Genomic DNA, 9,394 nt, shown 5'->3' on the forward strand with positions numbered 1-9,394 from the left:
ACAATAATTCTTATCTTCTTCCTTTCTATATCTCTTTCATATTACTCTTTTTGAGTTTTTTTTTTTCTTTCAAGAGTTTCAACATAATATGCCAGGTTCTGGGCACATAAGTTGTTTGCTGTAATGTGTTTACCCTTTTTGATGTTCTGTAAGCTTCTTGAATTTATGTTTTTGTGTCCGCCACTTTCTAAAGCTCAGCTAAGCTGGAAAGGGAGCTCTGTTGCCAGCTGTTGGAGTAGCTGATTATAATAACAGATCAAAATGAAAGTATCGACCATTAAAGAATCACTGACTCTAACAGAATACCCTGTTACATTTTCCTTTATGGAAAAGTATGTCAGTTGAGGATAAAATGGATAATCCTATTCATCTGGATAATCTCAGTGTAAAAGATCATCTGACAGTTTTATGAACCCAGGCACCATAGGTTGAAAAAGGAGAATGAATTAAATGTAGAAAAGCAGCAGTTACTGAGTTAGAGTGGAGAATAATATATTTAAGTTCTTAATACCTTCAAATGTAAACAATTTAAACCAATGTTACCTCAATGAAAAATTTAAAAAGTAAAAGAAAAGAAAATCTCCACATGGAGTTACCTTAGGTATAAGTACAGATACACTAAAATTCATAGCCAGCCAGGTGGCCTTGACTGAGTCTTTGATCAAATTACCCATAAAAGATTGAGATTCATCGACTTCTGCCAATTCTGGTGTGGGGAGGGAAGTTTTACCCTGTGAGGTCTGCAATTTGTAATTATTTACATTTGGACCTTAACAATTTTTAAAAAGAAACTGGACTCTCAATATGAATTTTGCAAAATCTCAGCCATTATTTTTCTATTATTATTATTTTTTATTAGTGCTCTCTTTCTTGTTCTGGCATTACAATTTCATATTTGTTAAAGCATTTGGCATAGTTTCATAGCTGTTGGATGTCTTGTTGGATGTTTGCTCCCCACACTGACATTTTTCTCAGTGTTTCAGCTTTCCTTTGCTGCTTTGATTATATTACTTTCCTGTTGAAGACTTACTTCATCTCTATTACAGGTTTTTAACTTCTTCAATATTCATTGCTTTTTTTGTAATGTCATCTCTCTGCTGAAATTACCCATCTGATCATGCATGTTATCCTATTATTTCAAAACTTTTAGAGCTTTCGATGCATTAGTCATGGCTATTTTAGATTATGTATTAGATAGTTTCACTATTTGTCTCACATCTCAATTTGAAGTTAGCCCAACTCTTTTTCACCCTAAGAGTGGTAGTTTCCTTCAGTTTTTTAAAATGTTGGAAAGGAAATTAGAAGATCAGAAGTTAATATTGGGTCATTATATACATATTTATTTCCAATATAATGCAACATGAAATAAAGTTTTCTGGGAATTCACTAAAATCTTTCATAAAATGTCATCACTGACTCTCTTCTGGGAGAAGGAAACTGTGAAAATTTATTTGTATGCACAATTAGTAATTTTATAAGATAATTAACAATTCAGAATTTGAAACATCGGAAATTCAAAGCTAAAGCAACCTCTCATTGATAGAAAATTTAAAAAATTTCAATGATTTTCTATCAACAATTAAATGGGCTATATTTCCATTCCCTGTACATTATGAAATAATTTACAAAGCATTCATTTGATCAAGAATGTGATCAATGTTAATTACTTAGAAATAGAATGGAAATTTGATCAATAATAGCATTCTACTTTTGAGCTTCCACTCATTTTAATGAGTACAACTCTGATTATCATTAGTAAATGAAACCTTGGTTAGAAAAATTACAGGATAATGATAATTAACTGAAAAAGGTTCAAATACTGCAGGATAATGATATTTTACTCAGAAAAGTTCCAATGCAATAAGCCCAGAATTCAAATAACATTAACCTCTGTCAGTCAAAAATAGCAGGTGTCACAGAGAAATCCTTGCAGAATGCTATATAGAAATCTAAAAGCATTATCTCTTCTTGAAAGCTATCATCCCTATTCCTGATTATTATAACACAGCTTACCTAATATCAAGGACCCCTTTAAAAACAACGAGCACTTAGACTCTCTTATTCTGTTAATAAAAATATTTTGTATCACATCTTAGTTTACAGCTTTTGCATTGACTATTAAATAGTTCTTTAACTGATTTTATTATTTTACACCAGCATTTTCTGCCTTTAACTTGCAGTATTAGATTATGTGACCAGAAAGATGAATAACACATCATCTCTGATATCAAAGAACTAATTAATTGGTGAAATATGGGGGATAAAATAGGATTGAGCAGATTAATACCATAATAGAGATATGTCGAATATAATTTAGATATGCATAGAAAAGGATTATCTAACTCTTTGCTATAATGACTAGAGAAGGTCCACGATAGAGAGGTAAAGGATAAGATTTTATAATACCCACTCTTTTATAGCAAATATCAGAGAATAAAGGAGGTGCTTAAATTGGACATAGATTGATATCAATATCTGGGATAATAATGGCCAGTGCTTTAAAGTGAATAGCAATCCAGTTATAGGAAATGTTCACGGAGGCATTCCACATAAAACACAGTGAATCAATGCCAAGAAGTGAGTTATGTTCACAGTGGGTCAGTCATGGAATTGTATTATTCTTTACAAATATATTCATCAAGCTGAAAACATATATTGTCATGTAATTATTGAATGACTGTTCAGTGCTTGATTAAATATGAAGATATTTGTAAAACTTATTAGCTTAACAATAAAAACCAAGCAGCCCGATTAATAAATGGGCAGTGGATCTGAACAGATAACTGACAATTGAGGATATCCAGAAAGTCAGCAGATATATGGAAAAATGTTAATCATCCCTTTTTATTTATTTATTTTTTTTGCATAGAAGAACTGGGTGTAGGACAGATGAGTGGGGGGTGACATGATTCATCAGAGACAGAGTGGGGAGCAAAACAGGCAGATGTACTTTAATACACTGTGAGGGGAGCAGCAGGTGAGACAGGGGAGGTCTGCTGCACCATATGTGGGTAGCTCCCTGGCCGGGGATTGAACTCAGGCCATAGTGGTGATAGTGCTGACACTTAACTTCTAGGGCACCAGGGAGGTCCCAAATCCATTTTTATAAGCAAAATGCTTGTCAAAACTATAAGATATAATCTCACACTATGAGAAAGGCACATATTTAAAAAACTGACAGCAAGTGCTAGAAAGGAGATCGAAAAACAGAAATTATTGTTGGTGGGGATATAAACTGGTAAAACCATTTTGGGAAGCTCTGGGTTTACCTTAAGAAACTAAAAACAGATATACTTTATGATCCAGCAATACATCTCCTGGGCATCCATCCAAGGAATGTGAAGCTATCGACTCAAAAAATCTCTAAGTTTTACAATGTTTATTGCAACACTATTCACAATAGCTAGGATATATAAGCAGTCTAAATACCCATTGATAAAAACTGGGTCAAGAAGGGGCATATTCACATTATAGAACACTGTTCAGTCATATATAAAGATGAAATGTTACCATTTACAGCAAAATGGCAGTAGTTTAGGGATATTATGTGTAATAAAGAAAGTTAGAATGAGAAAGACAATGTTGGACATTTACATAGTGGAGGGTACTGCAAAGCAAAATACTTAGAAAAAGAATAAAACACTAATAAATAAATGAGTTTTCTGACTTTAAGAGGGAGAGGAAAATGGTTTAAAGAGGATACAGGGGATGATGGAGGAGGGGAAGGAAATAAAACCTTGATCGTATTGCTGTGTTAGGGCCAAAGTTGTCCTTGTCTAAATCCTTGGAAACCATCAATATGGGGCGTCCCCTGGTGGTGCAGCAGTTGAGTGCTGGACTGCGAAGCTGCCCGCAGCTTCTGCAGCGCCGGTTTGATCCCCGGCCACCGGCGAGGGTCCCACTTGGCGCGCAGACCTCTCCTGCCATGCCCGCTGCTCCCCTCAGCAGTGTATTTCATCAGTCTGCCTGTTCTGTTCCCCGCTCTGGCTCTGGTGAATCCTCTCACCACCACCACCCCCCACCGCATCTCTGACCTGTGCCCCAGCTCTTGTATGCATAAATAAATAAATCTTAAAAAATATATACTGTACTATAGGAGGACCCCATGGGAATAGTAGATTAAAAAAAAAAAAACAAAACAAACACATTGCTGGAAAAAAATTGATTGAATACCATCACAGAATTTTCTAATGGTCAGGCTCTTAGTTAGAATTTAATCTTAGTATTAAAATAGTTGACATTTTAATTTAGTATAAAATTATAAATATTTCTTGACTTTTTCTCTAAAGAACATGGCATTCAGTTCTCAGAGTATCACATCTCAGAATCCCTTGAATGAAATGGAGCCTCAATGCATTTAAGGCTATGCCTTGAGCTATTTAATATGAATGATTCACTTAATACACCCCCAAAATATCTGTGATCAATAAACATAGTAACTGGAAAAAGGAAATGACCCAGATCTTGCAGGAATTATTTTGCAATGACTGTGAGTTATAATGTACATTGACTCATCATCCAGTGAGTCAATTTTAAGGATCAGGTGGTACAAATTTAGTCCAAATCTACTTGAATGTAGGTCCTAAACTATCTGCTGTTTTTTTCTCCCATGTCTAGTGCATAGTTGAGATATATGTGTGTGTGTGTATATATATAGTTTTTTTCCTTAGTATGGAGGGAAACTTTGCTTTTTCCCCTTGCATAAATAACATTATGTTAAGAAATATCAAATGGTTACCCCTAGAACTTGGTTATGAAAATAATAAATGAAAATAAACATAAACACTATTTCTTGGGATATTTCCGATTAAACCTCATCGCAAAAAAAAAAAAAAAAAAAAAAAAAAAAAAAAAAAACCCTAGAAAAAATGCATCAGGGAGCTAGGTATCTTACTTTATCGCTCTAGATGGATGCTGTATAGACAGATGGGTCCAGTAAGAAAGTAAATGGCTTACCAGGCACTGGATCATGTCTTATCTTACTGGCATAAATAAATTCAGCCTTTTAACACTTTTTGTGAACTTATTCTACCAAATTCTGCTCAACCTCCACATACGTGAATAGAAACACGAATAACCATCTCTATCACTTAGCCCTATAATTTCAGGGGATCCAGTAGTGCTTGGGACATCTACGATAGGATCACAGTGCTGATCCCCAGGGGATAAGACATAGTGGTGGTGCCTGGGAACTCTTGAATGCCCACTTGAGGAATTAAAATTTCATTTTGATTCTCTGCACCTGCACCTATAGTTGCATGAAGCATTCCCCATTACACTGACATAAGAAAGTAAGTGTTTGCTATTTGTGTCAGTTAACTTTCCTTGTAGCTAGACAATAGATCCAATAAAGCAAGAACTTTTGCTGGGCAACAATAAACAAACAAACAAACAAACAAACAAACAAACAAATAAATAAATAAATAAATAAAATTTTCAGGTGTTTTAGTTATACTGTTTGGCACTTATAGGGACTTATGCCTGATCATTAAACACCAGTTCATAATAAAAGCTCTGCTGCCCTCCATTAACTTATCTCCCTAGTCACATATTTAAACATGAATCAAAAAATTGATTGATTAATAACAATAATATCTATGAACTAGTTTTAGGCATGTGCTAAAGGCCAATGTAAGCTGTACAAGCATCACATTCACCTTCTTACTATACCACTGGCTGCTGGTCTGCCATCTTTCTCTGAAACTACATGATGGGTCCATGAGTATTTTTCTTTTTTTTTTTTTTTTAAGATTTATTTTTTTATACAAGAACCGGAGTACAGGCCAGATGTGCGGGAGGGTGAGAGGATTCATCAGAGACAGAGCGGGGAACAAAGCAGGCAGACTGACTGAAATACACTGCTGAGGGGAGCAGCGGGCGGGACAGGAGAGGTCTATTCACCATGTGGGTTACTCCAACGCCGGCGGGGATTGAACCGGCACTGCAGAGGCTGCGGACAGCTTCACAGCGCTGCGCTCAACCGCCTGTGCCACCAGGGAGGCCCCATGAGTATTTCTTAATTATTATTTGCCTGAGAAGAATAAATGGATTTTCTAGATGCCTCTGAACATTGCTCTTGCTGACCACACTCAGAATGCTATAATACCAGCATAATGCCAGTAAAGAGAGATGTGGAAAAACAATAATCACAGTGTCTCCTGCAAACAATCACACTGACATCTAACTCTAGAAACAGGTGTGCAGAAAATTCAGCAGAACAGGTATGGGAGTAGGAGAACTGGTTTTGCAGGCTAATTGCAAAGTAGTTTTGTTCAATGAAGGATTCTTTTTTTGGTATAAGCATAAATCTTTTTTATTTTATTATTTATTTATACAAGCACAGGGTACAGTCAGAAGCGCAGGAGGGTGAGAGAATCCACCAGAGCCAGAGCCGGGAACAGAACTGACAGACTGTCGAAGTACACTGCTGAGGGGAGCAGCGGGTGGCAGAAGTCTGTGCTCCATGTGGGACCCTCACCCCGAGGCCAGGGATAGAACCAGCACCACAGAGGCTGAGGGCAGCTTCACAGCCCAGCACTCTACCACTGCGCCACCAGGGGAGGCCGAGCATAAATCTTTTTTTAAAAAAAGTTTTGTGGAAGTAATGTCAAAAAATAGACTTGTTTATATTTAAGGATGGAGGATTTTTAACATTCTGAGATATGGAATGCTCGGTTGGACTTGCTGGGTTGCAGGCTATGTTTTTTTTTTTTTTAATCTATCCATTCTTTACAAGTCTTTAGATATCTTTTTTCTTTTCTTATTGTATTCCTAACTTTTATATAAAGGATATAGAAACTATGAATTCAATGATATTTTAATTTACTAATCAGCATGAATAATCTTGGGTTTGTCTGCCAATTAATTTTGTAGTTACTAAAAATAAATATTATTTTACCTCATGTTTAGAAATTTTTTTTCTATCAGTCTGTGCTTTGAACAAAAAATTTTTGATTTGAACTTGTCACTATTTCAAAGAACTCTTCAGGAGACTTAGAAGCAGCTACTTTACCATATGACAAATTATATAACTGGCCATAGAAGAAAAATAAGAAATTATATTCATAAAATATAAAATATGACTGGCAAAAAATATTTAATTTCATTAATAATGAGGTAAACCAAAGTTAAAACTAAAATACAATTTTAGAGCAATGCCAGGCCTCCCTTGGTGGCGCTGGCAGTTGAACGCAGCGCTGTGAAGGTGTCCGTAGCCTTTGCGGCGAGGGTTAGATCCCTGCAGGCCGGTGAGGGTCCCACATGGTGCAGCAGACCTCTCCTGTTGCTCCTGCTGCTCCCCTCAGCAGAGTATTTTGTCAGTCTGCCTGTTCTGTTCCCCACTCTGTCTCTGGTGAATTCTCTCACCCTCCCACACATCTGGCCTGTACCCCTCTTCTTGTATTAAATAAATCTTTAAAAAAAAAAAAGCAATGACAATTTTATCTGTTTTGTATATGGAGCTCCTATGTAAAATTATGCATGTGTAAAATATGTTAAAGACTTAAAGAATACTTCCTCAAAGCTATCCCTAAATCTGACACAGAGTGGCAGATTAGCATTTGTTTCATTGCTGCTCAGAGATCTTCCCTATAACATTCATTCACATAGTTTTCACCACTAAGCATCTTCAGGCCCTGAAGACACCTGAATCAATTGGGGTTTAAATTCCAATAAGGCACATCAAGATGTGTACCAGTTCCTAAAATATAATTTTATATTAGGATTTTTTATTATTTTATATTTATATTTATTTAAAATATATTTATATTTTATATTTATGGGAAGTTTACAACACTATATAAGACCCTGAGGACATATTCTTAAAGGGATAAGATCTTCATCTTCCATGAAATGATCTATCTGCTAAGACATGATGAGATACAGAATGTTGTATTTCAAAGAAAGTTTCCGATTTTTTGAAAGCTCCAAGAAAGAATACTGTATATCCCAACATAAATATAAATAGAGCTTTCTTTATTCTGGAGAAACAATAACTTTTTGTTTATAAGTAACATTTTATTTCATGGACAATTCAGGGAAAAGTAAAATTATGACTTTTAGAACAACTCACAGGCTTAATAAAAAAGAAGTTGCACTGAATGATTCATGTTTCATGTAGATTTAATTATAACTATTCAACCCCTATCACCAAGGAACAAAGAAAAAAAAATAAGTGAAAGGGGATTCAAATGAAAATCTGTGACAGTCCGAAAAAAATTTCTTAGTGCAAATGGAAAAGTGATATATGAATAAAGTCACTTTTGTGGCTCAGAAATGTAGAGAGATATAGAATCAAGAGACATTCTAAGGATTGATAGTCAAAAAAAAAAAGTACATTACAACTTTCATAAACCCTTCTTATTGCCAAATTTAAGCAGTTCTCTCTCCTGCTGAAATTGGTCTAATCCAACTTGAGACAAGACTGGAAGGCTCAAGGGAAGAAAAGCAGCAAATGAATTTTTTTATATAAAATAAGGAAATAAAGAAATGATTTAGTTCTTTTGGCAACATGTCGGCTTTCTGAATAAATGACAACTATTCCTATTTTAGTAAAGGATATTCTTATGGAAAAAAAAATCCAAGAATTCATATAGCAGAAAAGTGTCTCTCAATCTTTTTTTTATTATAAATGGTATTTGTATTTGTGTAGCTACTTCCACCTTTCCACCCAGACCCATATTTTGTCAGGAGAACAAAAGTAGGTTTCTAGTCAACTTCACAAAAGCTGTGGGGAAACTTCATCATAATATGTCTTTCAAATAAATATGCTAGTCATATGCTTTTAGAAGACAGGCATTATTGACAATAGCCTGCCCAGAATTCACACAGATATGGGCCTGTCTTGACTTCCTGAAATAATTGGAGATTATTTATTTTATAAGTCTAGGGGCTGTAGATAGTAATGATGGATTGGATATGGACTGGAGTACATATTATTTGAAATCAATAGCAGATTTCTCAACGATGGTAGAGATTTCCATTAATGTTATTGACTTGCATGTTTTGAAATGTTTCTCCAAGGGAGAGAAGACTGATTATATTGTTATTGTGTAAATCTGTGTGAAACTATTATAAATTTATACAACTGGTGAGCCTGTAAATCACTGTTTAGTGAGGTCACTCTGGATAAATAAGATCTTATACAAAGTATTCAGTCAATTTCTGAATTTCATAAATAAATTTCACTGAAGACTTTGTATCTCAAGCTTAATCAGTTATTTTCAGCATTTTAATACATGTGTAAAAGATAACATTTACTTTTTATATTTTTTTAGTCGACTACCTTTTATTTTAAAAGAAAACAGTTTTCATCATAAATGAAAGAAGTATATAATCACATTTTTATTAAGAATATGAACTCATGTCAAGATAAAGCAGCTCTCAATTCTAGAAC

This window comes from Talpa occidentalis, unplaced genomic scaffold, assembly GCF_014898055.3.
Source record: "Talpa occidentalis isolate TD23 unplaced genomic scaffold, MPIMG_talOcc4v2.1 talOcc4.9, whole genome shotgun sequence".
Classification (NCBI taxonomy): domain Eukaryota; kingdom Metazoa; phylum Chordata; class Mammalia; order Eulipotyphla; family Talpidae; genus Talpa; species Talpa occidentalis.